At 48.7% G+C, this 15,376-nt stretch overlaps 2 protein-coding genes and 1 gene segment (V, D, J or C); all 3 read left to right on the top strand.

The window, feature by feature from the left end:
* LOC102940154 (immunoglobulin epsilon heavy chain-like) overlaps nucleotides 1-15,376 on the top strand; it is a 1,331,510-nt gene that overhangs the window by 141,325 nt on the left and 1,174,809 nt on the right. The window lies entirely within an intron of this gene.
* The window catches only part of LOC119568011, a 937,337-nt gene that overhangs the window by 129,249 nt on the left and 792,712 nt on the right, over nucleotides 1-15,376 (top strand).
* Nucleotides 1-15,376, top strand: part of LOC102948108 — an 883,083-nt gene that overhangs the window by 100,503 nt on the left and 767,204 nt on the right. The gene's annotated exons all lie outside the window — the stretch shown is intronic.

Below are 15,376 nucleotides of genomic sequence, written 5' to 3'. Positions count from 1 at the left end.
TGCTCATAGTTTGACTCTTGCTATTTTCGCTTTAGATTCCCAGGGTCTGACTTCAGGTCAGGTCTTAGGTCGTACACCAAGCCCTTATACCAGGTCTTATCTAGCAGGTGCTCTCTTTGTACTACACCCTGCTTCACATATGGGGAAACTGAGGTATAGGGAGGAGACGGGACTTGTCCAAAGTCACCCAGAACGCAAGTGGCAAAGGCAGTAACAGAACCAAGGTAATCTGTCCCAGTCCAGTGCCCCATCCTACAGACCCCACTGCTTCGCCTCAGCAGCATGATTGTCTTCATCGTCATCAGTCACGTGGTCATCATGGGCCGTGTAATGATGGCGGTCAGAGTCGATGATTCTAAGATATTTCTGGCAGTAATTACAATACTAATGAATTGTATCCTTCACAGTTCCTCACCCACCAGGCACCTCATATACATACAAGGGTTAACGATGTAGCACCTTACCAGGGGACTCATTGTCTTTGACTATGTATCTGTGCAGCGCAATCGGCTGAACCTGCGGATGTGGCAGGTAAACAAACCAGCCTGGCCCACCAGGGACTTTCCCTGCACAAGCATCGCCTCAAGTTTGGGAAACACTGCTCTAAATCATTCATGAAGATATTGAACAGAACCGGACCCAGAACGGATCCCTGCGGGGCCCTTCTCCTTATGCCCTTCCAGCACGACTGTGAACCACTGATAGCTACTCTCTGGGAACGGTTTTACAACCAGTTATGCACCCACCTTATAGTAGTGCTGTCTGTTAGTATATAGGTCTGTTTGTTAGCCTGGGACAGAATTTTGGCTTTGGCTTTTTGATACTCTTCTACTAACACGTGAAAACAAGGGACAAAGACACTGTGATGTTGCTTCTGCCTAGTCAGTTGGATTTGTTGGTACAATGGGAACAGATAAGAGCAGTTAAAGTGACAGGTTTCAGAGTAGCAGCCGTGTTAGTCTGTATTCGCAAAAAGAAAAGGAGGACTTGTGGCACTTTAGAGACTAACAAATTTATTTGAGCATAAGCTTTCGTGAGCTACAGCTCACTTCATTGGATGCATTCAGTAGCTCACGAAAGCTTATGCTCAAATAAATTGGTTAGTCTCTAAGGTGCCAGAAGTACTCCTTTTCTTTTAGCAGTTAAAGTGTTACTCAGAGCACACTTTAAGATTGCCTCAACCCCTATCTTAAGACAAAATCAACAGGGGCAGTCAGGAGGGGCAACAGGCATTGTGGGGGGAGGTATAAAAGATGAAAAGACCAAAGAAATGCCTGTCCCTGACCGGAGCACAACCTCACTCCTTACCCCTCCCATGGGGTACAAAAGGGGTGAGATGAAGACACCAGACCCAAAATTGAACATGTCCCTAAACTGTAAGGGGTGGGACTGTGGGCGTGCATTGCAGGTATATTTGGGCCTGCTAAGAAGGAGAAGATGGGAATAGGGGCAATGGGGAACAGGGACACAGGCAAGGGTCAGAGCTGGGAAGGGGTTATGGGGTAAATGCTCGGCGGTGTCAGAGCTGGGAATGGAACACTGACATGTAGAGCTATGGACATATTTGCTTGGAATTAACCCCAATAAACATTGCATTGTCTACACTTGGACTTCTGGTCTTTTGCTGCGTACTGTCTGCATGACAAGAACCAGGGAAGCGGGAGGGGGGAGGGAAATCCCTCTAACATCTTGGTGCCATGACTCAGATGCATCACGTCGGCCAGGTGAGTGATAGCCAGGTAAGTCCCCCTCCCCAACAGTCTGCGCAGCTTCTTGCAGGGGGTTATGATGGGCTCTCATGATGAGAGTTGCAGGTCCTTGCAAGCTGGGGTAATGGTTGTGACATTCCCCTCTGGTGTTATTTGGACCGGTGATCTGCTAGGCCTCTCCAATCCTTGACTCTGGGAGCCAGCCTGACCCTGCTCTGCTGTGAGAACCCCCACTCCTGGGCTGTTCCTGCTCAGCCTCTGGCATTTCAGCTGTTTCCAGCTACTTGCAACCGAATGACACGAGACAATACCCCCGGTCCCAGACACAACCTTAGGAACCTCGTCTTGCAGCGTCCAGTTATGCCCGCTGGATGCTGCAAGCTTAAATGAGTTCATCAGTTTAACAAAGAAATTGATTTGTACCAGGCTTGTTATCCCAAGGGGAGCCTCTGACACACTGGAAACCAAACACACTGCTTCAGGTAGAATAAACAAACAAGATCTATCTTTATAGCTAATAAATCTAAGTGATTATAAGTCAAAGCATAACAAGTCAGATTTGGTCAAATGAAATAAAAGCAAAACACATTCTAAGCTGATCTTCACACTTTCAATGTCCTTAAAAACTTAGATGCTTCTCACCACAGGCTGGCTGGTTACGTTTCAGTCAGGCTCGCCCCTTTGATCCTTTCAGTCGCTTGGTGTGGTGCCTATAGGTGCAGGTGGAAGAGAGAGAGAGACAGCATGGCAAATGTCTCTCCCTTTTACCATGTCCTTTCTTCCCTCATGGCTTTGCCCCCTCCCCCCGCCCCCCGTTCAGAGTCAGGTGGGCATTACTGAGTCTCTCCAAACAAGGTTGAGCAATTTCCCTGGTGTGGCCTCATGCAGGTGAGTCATTGCATTGTAGCTCCCTTGCTGGACAATGGCTGTTGATGGGTTGATTGACACGCTGCCCGGGTCTTGGCTACTTTCCTTGCTGTTGCCTCTGGGGACCTAATATCTGTCTGATTCCCCAACTTTCAGCATGTTTTAGTGACCACCATACAACACAATTCTCATGACTTCATATGCATTAAGGATACACATATATGGATAGAGAAATGACTTTCAGCAGGTCATAACCTTTCCCCTGATACCTTACAAGGCATGCTTTATATGTGAGATCACGATTATAGGAAAATGAAGAATATGGGGGTTACAATACGCTCCGCCAAGGTATAGAATGTCACACCTCCCCCCTTAGTTCACTGCAAGAGGGTTAGTCACTGACTATCTCAAAGGAACTTTGTTGTTATGGTTCTCTTGGCATCCAGCCATGAGGCAGTGTGCCTCAGTTTCCCCATTCATCCACAGCATACCAGGTTTTTTATGGTTTTCTTTCCCTCCAGTGTTCCCTTCTGTGTGGGCTCTTAATTGAATCATGTTTCTGGCATTTTGATATCTCAGGGTCTGGCAAGATAAGGTTTCAGGGGGATCCTGCACATTGACTGGCCCTTTGGAGAGCGGTCTCCCAATCCCAGGACTGTACATATGCAGAAAATCCAGCTCCCCTTTTTGGGGTTACCTTGTGTTTCCCCCTCCCAGCACTGAGTCCTTCCCTGCCCCCTAGAGGACTGTGATCTGTGCTTTCTGGACTAGGTGTGTTTACCCTTTGATCAGATGCACCTTTTCCCCGTGGCTTTCTCATAACTGCTCCCTGTCTCTCACCAGCCTGGGGGAAATCACCCCTCCCCCCCCCCCCCCCCCCCCCCCGAGAGTTCGGACATCTGTATTCTGGCAGACTACCACCTGGTAATTTCCTGGTCCCAACTCCTCTGTTATCCCAGGCATTGGAGCTGCATCTTGATTTAAAGAGACACACTTACTTTCCAAAAACTTATCAGAAATAGCATCCTGAAAAATGGGGACCTGGATTGGGGTACCCTCCGCCACCCCTTGCTCTGTCCCTGAGAAGTCAGCTGTGTGACTGCTCCCCTCCAGGAGGTCAGGTACACAGTTTCTTCTCAAAACCTGGGTCACAGGCTGAGTGCCTGGGTGCACAGATGCTGACTCAGCCGTCTTCCTAATGTTGTGGGCATCCTGCCCCAAGTGACTAGTGAGGAGACATTCCCGCACCCCCATTATTCCTTCCCCAGTTTCCTCCTCTAGGTCTCCTCCTAAGACACATTTCTCTGTGCTCCATAAGAAGGGATCTGTCCCTCGTTCAGCTGCAATACTCTGCCAGCTAACTACTGGGACAGTTTCCTTAATTCCTGACACCTCTCCTGCCCCTGAGGGCATGTTGCCTTCTGCTGGAAAGGAGCTAGTCTCAGCCCCTCCCATACTTGGAAGCACCCTGCTTCCCTGTGTTACAGAGTCACAGGAACCCTCACACACCTCAGTGGTTTCTGAGATCCCATGCCCCTTCTCTGGGCTCTCCTCTGGGACACATTTCCCTATGCTCCCTCGAGCCGGGTCTGTCTCTGGTTCAGCTGCAACTTGCTGGCAGCTAACAACCTGGAGAGTTCTCTCCCTGGCAGACATCACACCCCATCCCTTCCTGATGTGATGATGCTTCCAGCTGCAGTGCAGGAGTTGGTCTCAACCACCCTCCCACCTGGAAACATGTGGCTTTCCCCAGCTGCAGAAGAATCAAGGAGACTCTCCCCCATTCTCTCAGCAGTTCCTGAGGCCTTACCCTTTCCCTCGGCAGGTCCCAGCATAACACTCCCTCCTGCTGCAGGAAAATACTTTAACCTGAGCTACACACACAAAAAATCATTACCAAGGAGCAGGTTGAATAGGAGGTGTTCCATTACCCCCACAGTCAAAACACTTTCCCAACCACATGGATTTTACCTAGTGGTACGAGGAATTTGCTTTTGCCCACCCCCACTGTGACAGGTTGGATCATAGAAACCCCTTTGGGGCTGCCAACTGATGTGCTACGATTACTTCTGCCCCTGCCTTCCTTGCCAGCTTGGGACTCCAGAACCCTACCTGGCTGTGCCAGACACACTTGCTGGCCACAAACACAGACGCAGGTCTGAATCATGTCCCACAAACTGCAAGCTTAATTAAAAGCAGCTTAAGAAATATTCCTGTCTTTAACACTCAGAAGCCCAACTCCCAATGGGGTCCAAACCCCAAATAAATCCATTTTACCCTGTATAAAGCATATACAGGGTAAACTCATAAATTGTTTGCCCACTAGAACACTGATAGAGAGATATGCACAGCTGTTTGCCCCCCCCCAGGTATTAATACATACTCTGAGTTAATTAATAAGTAAAAAGTGATTTTATTAAATACAGAAAGTAGGATTTAAGTGGTTCCAAGTAATAGCAGACAGAACAAAGTGAATTAACAAGTAAAATAAAATAAAACATGCAAGTTTAAGCCTAATACCATAAGAAAACTGAATATAGATAAAACCTCACCATCAGAGGTATTCTAGTAAGCTTCCTTTTACAGACTAGTCTCCTTCTAGTCTGGGTCCAGCAATCACTCGCACCCCCTGTAGTTTCTGTCCTTTCTTCCAGTTTCTCTCAGGTATCTCTTGAGCCAGCTGAAGCCCTAATGGAGGGGTCTCCCAGGGGTTTAAATAGACTTTCTCTTGTGGGTGGATACCCTCCCTTCCCCTGTGTAGAATTCCAGCTACAAGATGGAGTTTTGGAGTCACATGGGCAAGTCACATGTTCATGCATGACTCAGAACTTACAGGTAGCAGCCATGGTTCACATGCTACCTTGAACATCCTCATGTGGACTTCTTATGTGGATTGGAGCCTTCCAAGATCCATTGTCCATCAAGTGCTTCTTGATTGGTCACTTAACTTGCAAATTCCTTTCTAAAGAAGCTGACCAAATGCCTTATTAAGGCATTTAAAATCAAACAAGTACACAGCCAATATTCACAACTTCAAATACAACAATGACACATGCATACAAATAGGATGAATATATTCAGTAGATCATAACCTTTACATAGATATGTTACATGGCATATGTAGCTCAAAACATGTTACAGTTATGTCATATATACATTCATAAGCATATTTCCATAATGTCTTATGGAGTACATCATCACACCCACAATCTCTGCTATTTTGCCAGGCAACATACTGGCCTTTGGAACCACACTCTGCTTAACCAGAGAGATCTGGGTCCCTGTATCCCTCTGCCCCAAATATTCCCTGCTATCAATTTGGACAGCCGTAACATGCTGCATGTCTGGTTCTGCAGAGGCTAACCTCCCAGAGCCAATACGATAGGTTTCAGTTGCTTGGGGGTGGGGGTGGGGGTTCTGTGTTGAGGGCAGCAGAACTAACAGGAGCTATTGGTTGCCTGCTTCCTCCTAGCACAGGGCATCTATTCCTCAGGTGATCAGTGGAATTACACTGATCGCACCTTCTGGGCTCTTCTGCTTTTACAGGAGATTTGGGATGAGGGTTAGAGGAATGGTTTGGGGCAAGAGAGTGTTTAGGCTCCCAACCCCCTTCTATCTTCCCAGGGGGGAAATGGGATCCTCCCTTCCCACCAGTTTAAACTCCTCTTTCTCTGGCCTGCCCTCAGTAGACCCCTGATTCTGTTCAAAGGCATCAGCTAAAAAAGCCAGCTCCTCCCCAGACTTCACATCTTTGTCCCACAGACACTGCTTCCCCTCAGCCTGACACGTGCCTAGGAAATGCCCTTGAGCAACAAGGTCCAACATTCCCTTAAAACTTGCCACCTCCTTGCGCCTCACCCATTTTCCCAACAAATCTTTCATTTGGTTTACATATTCCCCATTACTCATCCCAATATCCCTCTTAAGATTCCTAAATTTAACTCTATATGTTTCAGGGGTAATCTGAAAACTTCACAAAAGAGTATCTTTAAATTTACAATAGTCTAAAGCATCTTCACTAGGCATTCCACTGAATACGTTTCGAGCTGTACCAGTTAATTTCACAATCAGGGTAGGAAATCTCTTAACACCAGAGATTTCATGTATCACACACACCCTGTCAAAGGCTGTCAGATATTCGGCTCTATTGTCATCCTCACTGTGTGCAGGACATAAGTGTTCCCGTTTGTGGATTTTTGGAGTGATGGGAGTCGTTGGGGTTGGGGGGTTCTGGCTCTGCCTCTCTAGCAGGTCCAGCTGCTGTTTTTGCTCTCTCTCTCTCTCTCTCTCTCTCTCTCTCTCTCTCTCTTTTTCTTCCATGGACCTTCAGTGAGCAGCCTCCTCTGGCCGCCTCTTTTCTTTTTCCTTTTCTCTCCAGTTCTGTCAGTGGCAGTCATCTCTGGGGCTCGCTCTCCTTTTCTGCAGACTGAAGCCTAAAAAGCTCCAACTTCGCAATCACTTCCCTCATTTTCTTGCTTTTCTGTTCCTACTTCCCTTTCCCGAAATAAGCAAACAGAAAATAACAAAAGTGTGACCCCCCTCCTGACTGCTCTTAGCCACTGCACTGAAGACTCACTTAAAATCACCAATATCAGGGCTTAAAGTGTGAACTTCACTCGGAGTAACAAGCCGCACATACACCCTGCTCGCTGTGCCTCTGACAACCCCTCCGTTGCTGTCTGGATGGGGGATCTGCTCGGCCTCTTCAATCCCTGACTCTGGGAGCCGGCCTGACCCTGCTCTGCTGTGAGAACCCCGCTCCTGGGCCGCTCACCCACAGCCCCCGGCATGTCAGCTGCTCCCAGCTACGTGCAAGCCAATATCTCCTCTCCCAGAAACAGCCCTAGGAGCCTCCGTCTTGCAGTGTCCAGTTATGCCCACTAGACCCTGCCAGGTTGTATAAATTTGTCAATTTAATAAAGAAATTATTATGTACCAGGCTTGTTCTCTGAAGGGGAGCTTCTGACACACTGCAAACCAAACGCACTGCTTCAGGTAGAATAAACAAACAGATTTATTAGCGATAAAGGTAGATTTTTAAGCGATTATAAGTCAAAGCATAACAAGCAGGGAACTGTTCATTCCTCCCAGGGGTGCAAACGTATCAGCAGGACCCCAGCGCTCTGTGCCCGGCGCTGCAGAGACACACAGGAAGGGCAGGTCTGACTCCTGCACCCTGAGCCCTGGAGCAAGTCAATCCGACCACTGGCAGCAGGAGTGTGTGTCTCTTATACAGCGGGGCATGCAAATGAGGGAGACAGTTTCCTCTTTAAATCTCTGCCTCTCTCTGCGCAGGCTGCACCCGGAGAGACAATCCGCAGCCCCCTGGGTCTGTGCAGTCACCAGCCAGCCCCCTGAGAACTTTCCCCTCCAGCACCCGGGAAAATGGGATTTTTGCTCCTTGTAATTGTCGCTGTGGCAGCTTTGGAAGGTATTTTCCTCCTCTGAAGAACTAACTGGCCAAGTTAGAAGAATATTGTCATATTGCTCTTTTTATACCGATATTAATGGCCTGTCTTTATTCCCAGGTGTCCGGTCCCAGACGCTGGTGGAGTCGGGAGGGGATGTGAAGAAGCCCGGAGACTCTCTCCGCCTCTCCTGCAAAGCCTCCGGGTTCACCTTCAGCAGCGCCTACATGGACTGGGTCCGCCAGGCTCCCGGGAAGGGACTGGAATGGGTCGCCTACATAAACCCTGGTGGGAGTACTACATACTACCTCGATTCAGTGAAAGGCCGATTCACCATCTCCAGGGATAACGGCAAGAGTGAGCTGTATCTGCAAATGACCGGCCTGAAGCCCGAGGACACCGCCCGCTATTACTGTGCGAGAGACACAGTGAAACGAAACCGGTTTGTGATCATACAAAAACCCAGGCGGCGGAATCGCCCTTCTCCCGGCGGCCGCGCGGGGGCAGCAGCGACACCCTCCCCCCCTCCGGGCTCGGGCAGGAGACCCGGCACCCGTGGGAACGGAACACAAACCTCCCGCCAGTTTAACCCTTCCGTTCCCGGGCACTGTGTCTCCCCTTCCTGCCCAGAGCCCTGCTGGGCCTGAGGTGCAGAGACCCCCCGCTTCATCTGTGAACTCCAATGCGGAGTGAGTCCTGTTCTGAGTCGCTCTCCCCTCGCAGACCTGGCATGTTGGCTCCCCCGGCCGGTTGCAGTGTCAGACTCACAGGACAGCGTCTGTCCGTGTAAAGGGGACAAGCGCGTTGGGGTTCGCATCAGACCCAAGGGATGGAGCGAATACCCCCTGGGGCCAAATCCTCCGCTAGTGTAAAGTCACACAACTGCTTTCACTAGACTGGAGTTACTCCTGATTTACACCAGGGAGGCTCTGGCCCTTTCAGAAGACTGGGAAGTTTGTAGAAAAGGAGGACTTGTGGCACCTTAGAGACTAACCAATTTATTTGAGCATAAGCTTTCTTCAGCTACAGCTCACTTCATCGGATGCTCACGAAAGCTTATGCTCAAAGAAATTGGTTAGTCTCTAAGGTGCCACAAGTCCTCCTTTTCTTTTTGCGGATACAGACTAACACGGCTGCTACTCTGAAACCTGGGATGTTTATGACATTAATGCAGCGGAAGGTGATTAGTTCATTATCACCGACGTGGGGCTCCTCACCGTGGTATCTCCGCCCTTCAGGTGTGGCCTTTATCCCCACAACGCCGCCCGGAGGCGGGGAACTATCACAGCCCCTGGTTCAAAGAGCGGGACTGAGAAAGTCTCCCAGGCTATAGATAGTTGCGGACTGGTGTAGTTTCATAATCGCTTTAACTCACTCCCCCTGGAACTCCTCTCAGCATCTGACACTGTGTGGGAAATATTCCCCGCACCACCCCCCTTTTTTTTCTATTCCAGACTCACAAACAAAACAGATATGCATACAGAAAAATACACAAACACACATAAACACATACAGGCAATCACTGCTGCACAAAAGCACACAAGTACACACACAGAGAAAGCATGCAAACACACATTAAAACACAGACATATACACCATCACTGAAAAAACAAACACACACCTAAACACAAAAAGCAAGCTCAGAGACACAAACGAACCCTTCCTGACACAAATATACACACATAAACACACACATACAAACAGATTCATCTTTTAACACACAGAAAATGCTCACACGAACACATATAAACACAAACACACAAATAGACACATACTTACAATTACTGTATGCCTCTAACATAAAGAGAATGGACCAAATTCTCCTCGCAGTGACGTTGCTTTAGATATGAAGTCGCTTCCTTGTGGTAAACATAATTATTCTCGATTTGTGCTGAGTGACAGAGAAGAGATTTTTACCCAACACTGAGTGAAAAATGAATTCAGTGAAGAGAGATGGTCTACTGCCTTTACCTACACTTTAATTCCCTCACAGATTTGCAGCTGGCTACAGAAAGTTTTCCCATAGTGGTAAAGCACTAGAATACTGGGGCCTGGGTTCTGTTATCACCTCTGCCAGGGAATTACTGGGCGACCTTGGGCATGTCACTTTACCCCCCACACCATACCCCAGTCAAGTGATAAGGTCTGGTAGTTTTAAGGGTAAGATAAGTGTAACTGTGTCTTAGTGGGTCATAACTGATAATGCCAAATTCATGATGGACTGCTAAGAAATAGGGCAAAAACATCCCCAAACTGATGGCTATTCTTTTATAAGATATACCAAACCAGCCACAAAAGTAAACTTCTGTTTCACCACACTGGCTAACAAGAAAACATAAAGGCAGTTTCCTCAGGCATTCCAGCTCTTATATCACCACCAAAAAACACTAGGTTCAGAGATGAGTGGTTCTTTACAACCAGTCTCATCAAATAATAGGTTCTTCTGATCCCAAAGAACCGGCCACACACCCAGGTCAATATATAACTTAGATCTCACCCCAAAATCACACTGATGCCAATCCCTTAGTTTCTAAAATCTCAAGGTGTATTCATAGAAAGGAAGAAGGAAAGAAAGAAAGAAAGAAAGAAAGAAAGAAAGAAAGAAAGAAAGAAAGAAAGAAAGAAAGAAAGAAAGGTGAGAGTTACAATTGGTTAAAGGAATCAATGACATCCAGTAATGGCAAAGTTCGTGGTTCAGGCTTGTAGCAGTGATGGAGTAATCTGCTGTCTTAAGTCAAGTTTCTGGAGCACACCTACAGCCCGGATGGGTCATTCAGTCCTTTGTTCAGAGCTTCCATTTGTAGCAAAGTCCCTCCAGAGGGAAGAAGCAGGACTGAAGACCAAATGGAGAAGATGCAGCTGCCTTTTATAGTCTTTTCCATGTGGCCTGTGCTTCCTTTGTTCCAAACACAAGCTGGCCAGCACATGGCTGGGAAGCCTTTAGGGCTTGTCTACACTACCCGCTGGATTGGTGGGCAGTGATCGATCCAGCGGGGGTCTATTTATCGCATCTAGTATAGACGCGATAAATCAACCACTGAGCACTCTCTCTTCCGGTACTCCACCAGAACGAAAAGCACAAGCGGAGTCAACGGGAGAGTCTCAGCTGCCGAGTTACCGCAGTGAAGACACCATGGTAAGTAGATCTGAGGTGATACAAACATATAAACAAGATCATCATATGTGGCAAATTCTAACATTTTTGCAGATATCTTACAGGGCATATCTGGCTGTGACCGGTGTCCCAGTGCGGGACAGCTCTGGTCACTCCACTAGGGTGAACTGCAAAGAATGGGGCAGACAATCCCCATAAAGCGGGTGGATATTCCCAGGGCTGGTGCAACCACTAGGTGAACTAGGCGGTCGCCTAGGGCACCAAGATTTGGGGGCACCAAAAAACGGTGCCCCCCCAATTTTTTTACAGTGTTTCAGCCTGCCGCCCCCTGCCCCCGCACTTCCCCAAAGTGTCCCCCGGCCCCCACTTGCTGCCCCGGCGCCCTTTCCCCAGCCCCAGAAGCGTCCCTGCATCTCTCCTGCAGCCCCACACTGCCTCGGCTCTGCTCTGCTCCTGGCATCAACTGCTGCCGCAGGGTCCTAGCGCCCCATTTCCACTAGGGCAGGGCAGGTTGCCCTTCCCCTGCCCTTCCCCCTCAGACCTTCCCTTTTCCGGCAGGACCCTCCACCAGCACAGGGCCCCCCCACCCCCACCCGCAGTCACCGCTCCTGCCCCACACTGGGCAAGGGTCACCCCCAGTGAGGCTACAGTGAGGGGCAGCAGCAGGGGAGGAGGCACACATGTGATGGCAGCCCCCCCTCCCAGCTCCCACCACAGGGGAGGCAAGGGGGCTTCCTGGACCTGAGAGGGACCCTAGGAGCATGTGCATTGACAGTGGTGCAGGGTGAGTGTGCTACCGGTGGGGGAGAGGACGTGGGGGGCCCCTCCCACAGAACTCACTGCTGCCAGCGGAGAGAGGGCTGGGGGGAGTCCTCCTCTCTGGCCCCATCCTTGGGGCAGCCTGCCTGCACCCCAAACTCATCCCCAGCCCTGCCCCGCCTGAGAGCCTGCACCCCCAGCCAGAGCCCTCACCCCCCCACACCCCAACCCTCTGCCCCAGCTCCGAGCCTCTCCCACACCCCAAAGCCCTCATCCCCAACCCCAGCCAGAGCCCTCATCGCCCCGCACCCTAACCGTCTGCCCAGCCCTGAGCCTCCTCCCACACCCCTAACCCCTCATCCCCAGCCTCACCCCACAGTCCTCACCCCTCCACCCCCATCCCCTTCCCACACACCCTCTCTGCCTCCAAACTTCCTTCCAGAGCCTGCACCCCAGCCCTTCACACGCACTCCCAGAGCCTGCACACCTCACCCCCTCCTGCACCCCCACCCTCTGCCCCAGCCTGGAGCCTGCACCCAGCACCCAAACTCCCTCCCGGAGCCTGCACCCCAATCTCCTGCCCCAACCCAGGGCCTGCACCCCAGACCTCCTCCCCCCATCCAAACTCCCTCCCAGAGCCTTAGGCAGGTGGGGGGCAGAGTTTGGGGGGGGCGGGTTCTAGGAACCACCAAAATTTCTACAAACCTGCCACCCCTGCCAGTATCTGGGTATTAAGCCCTATTATGCCTGCAACAGGCCTAAGCCTGTGAGTGACCCCCATAGCAGCTGCCTGAAGTGCTTGAGGGAATCAAACATGAAAGACAAGTGTCAGATTTGTAAAAACTTTTGTCCGAGATCGCAGAAGGAGCATGATATTCGTTTGAGGCTGCGCTCCCCCTATTGCAGGACTGCAGTCTCAACAGGACTCTAGGCCCAGCACCTTGGCCTCGGTTTGTAGTTCACCCCTGGCACCAGGATCAGTCTGGCACCTCTACCCCTCGCCAGTGCCCAAGAAGCAGTCAAAAAAGTGGCACTCCCTGGCACCAAGCAAAAAGGGTCAAGGGACTTCGGACAAAGGACCTAGTTCAGGCCACCTGCCCGCCACAGAGCCGCATGGGGGTTTCTCTCCGATTGGATCCACTAGTCTCCCCAGGGAGCCACCGCTGGCTCCAGGGAGTGGCATGGGATCCAAACTCACTATTGTGCAAATATGAGTGTGTAGGTTGTTGAAATTTGTCATACTGATATTGTCAGTTGTTGTTGTATGATGGAGTATCCACCATTCTAATGTTATAACTTTTTATTAATAACAATAATTGGATATTCTAACAGTAGAATAAAATACAGTAGATTTTGATATGAAAGAATGAAGGAAGGAAATATACATGATTAAAAGTGTGTATTTTTGAAAGTATTTTGAAAATTTATAATAAGCAGGCTTCTACATCCATAGTGGCTGACTTAGAACAACGCTTCCTCAGCTCTCGTCCCCTAATGCCCCTACTCTACTTGCGATACACTGATGACATCTTCGTCATCTGGACCCATGGAAAAGAAGCCCTTGAGGAATTCCACCATGATTTCAACAATTTCCATCCCATCGTCAGCCTCAGCCTGGACCAGTCTACACGAAACTGACTAAGGAACTCAAGCTCCATTTTCAGCAATGACTTAGGAATTCTGATGTCTAAGGTCTTGTCTACATGGTCCTGCAGTTCGGACTACAGGGGTGTGACGAGCAATGTGCACCAAAGTGCTACACGGTAACTTCCCTGTGTGTGCACTGCAGGTGTGAACTAAAGATTCCCAGTGAGCAATAGCATAGCCCTCTTCAAGCAGGAATACATTTGTGTGAAGGAGGAACCTTGTAGTCTGCACCCGCAGCATCCAAAGGGGGAGTTCCAGCACAGACTTTGGTGTGCCCTGTTGTTCACAGTCCCCTAGTCCAAACCGAGGGATAGTGTACACATGCCCTTAGTCGCAGTGAAAGTCAGTGGGATGTAGGCATCTAAGAGTCAGATTTTCAAAGGTATTTAGGTGTCTAAAATGGCAGCTAGACACCTAGTGAGAGTTTCAGAAGCATCTAAGTGCCTAGCTCCTATTGATTTCAATGGCACGTGGATGCCTAGGCATGTCTGTAGAGCCCATTAGGAACCTATCTACATCTTTAGGGGCCTAAATATCCTGAACATTTTGACCTTATATCACTTTTGAAAGGGGAATTTAGAATGAAAATTTCAAAAGGGCCAAAGTGAGCTAGATTCTGGGAGTTGGGCTTCTATTTCCCTTAGGCTCCTTCAAAATCCCAGCATTACACACCTATGTCACATAGGTGTTTTTGAGAATTTTACTCTATGTATCACAGAATCATAGAATCATAGAAGATTAGGGTTGGAAGAGCCCTCAGAAACTCATCTAGTCTAAGCCCCTGTGTGACGTTGCACTCCATATGTTTTATGAAAATATGCTACTGAGTGTGAATATAATGTAACTGGAACATGCTTTATGCAAAAGGTCTCTTTTAAGGTATCATTTCAAAGCTTATAATCTACTGAGTGTGTTCATTCTATTTGTATGTATGTATAATTCTTGTATCTGAAGCTAGAAATATAAAGTATAACTCTGAAGTACTATTGTAATTATGCACAGTGTGGGCCATTAATGGTGGTTTGGAATCTTGCTGGCTCTCATTAACTAGGACAATTGGTTGTAAATGGCTCTGTTTACTTGTAAGCCTTCCTGTGTTCCAGTGAGTCAGGCCAGAAAGAATGGAGGCTTGGGGTCTCACAGGATATGTGACCATGTCACCTGGGACTGGAATCCATCTTAAACCTGGTGCTTTTCCATTTCGAAGGAGGGGTGGGGACCCAGAGAGACAAAAGATTCCCACCTTGTGCCGAAGCTATAAAAGGGGGTGAAACAGAACAAAGGGGGCTGCCAGTCATGAGAAATCCCCCAGTTACCACCTGAGCTGGAACTAACAAAAACTGTACCGGGGAAAGGATTGGGCCCAGACTAGGAAGGAGTCTAGTCTCTGAAAGAAGCTTATTGGAACAGCTCTGAGGGTGAGATTTACCTGTATTCAGTTTCTTAATGTATTAGGCTTAAACTTGCATGCTTTATTTTGCTTGGTAACTTGCTTTGTTCTGACTGTTATTACTTGAAATGACTTAAATCCTACTTTTTATACTTAATAAAATCACTTTTGTTTATTAGTAAACCCAGAGTAAGTGATTAATACCTGGGAGAGCAAACAGCTGTGCATATCTGTCTATCAGTGTTATAGAGGACGGACAATTTATGGGTTTACCCTGTATAAGCTTTATACAGAGTAAATCAGATTTATTTGGGTTTGGATTCCATTGAGAACTGAGTGTCCGGGTGCTGGAGATAGGTGAGTTGCTGAGCAATTTTTGGTTAAATTCAGCAGCTTAGGGGGCGTGGATCAGACCTCGGTCTGTGTTGCAGGTGACTAGCATGTCTGGCTCAACAAGGCAGGGTTCTGGAGTCTCAAACTG

This window comes from Chelonia mydas, chromosome 13 (assembly GCF_015237465.2).
Source record: "Chelonia mydas isolate rCheMyd1 chromosome 13, rCheMyd1.pri.v2, whole genome shotgun sequence".
Classification (NCBI taxonomy): Eukaryota; Metazoa; Chordata; order Testudines; family Cheloniidae; genus Chelonia; species Chelonia mydas.
This window is presented reverse-complemented; position numbering and strand designations above follow the sequence as displayed.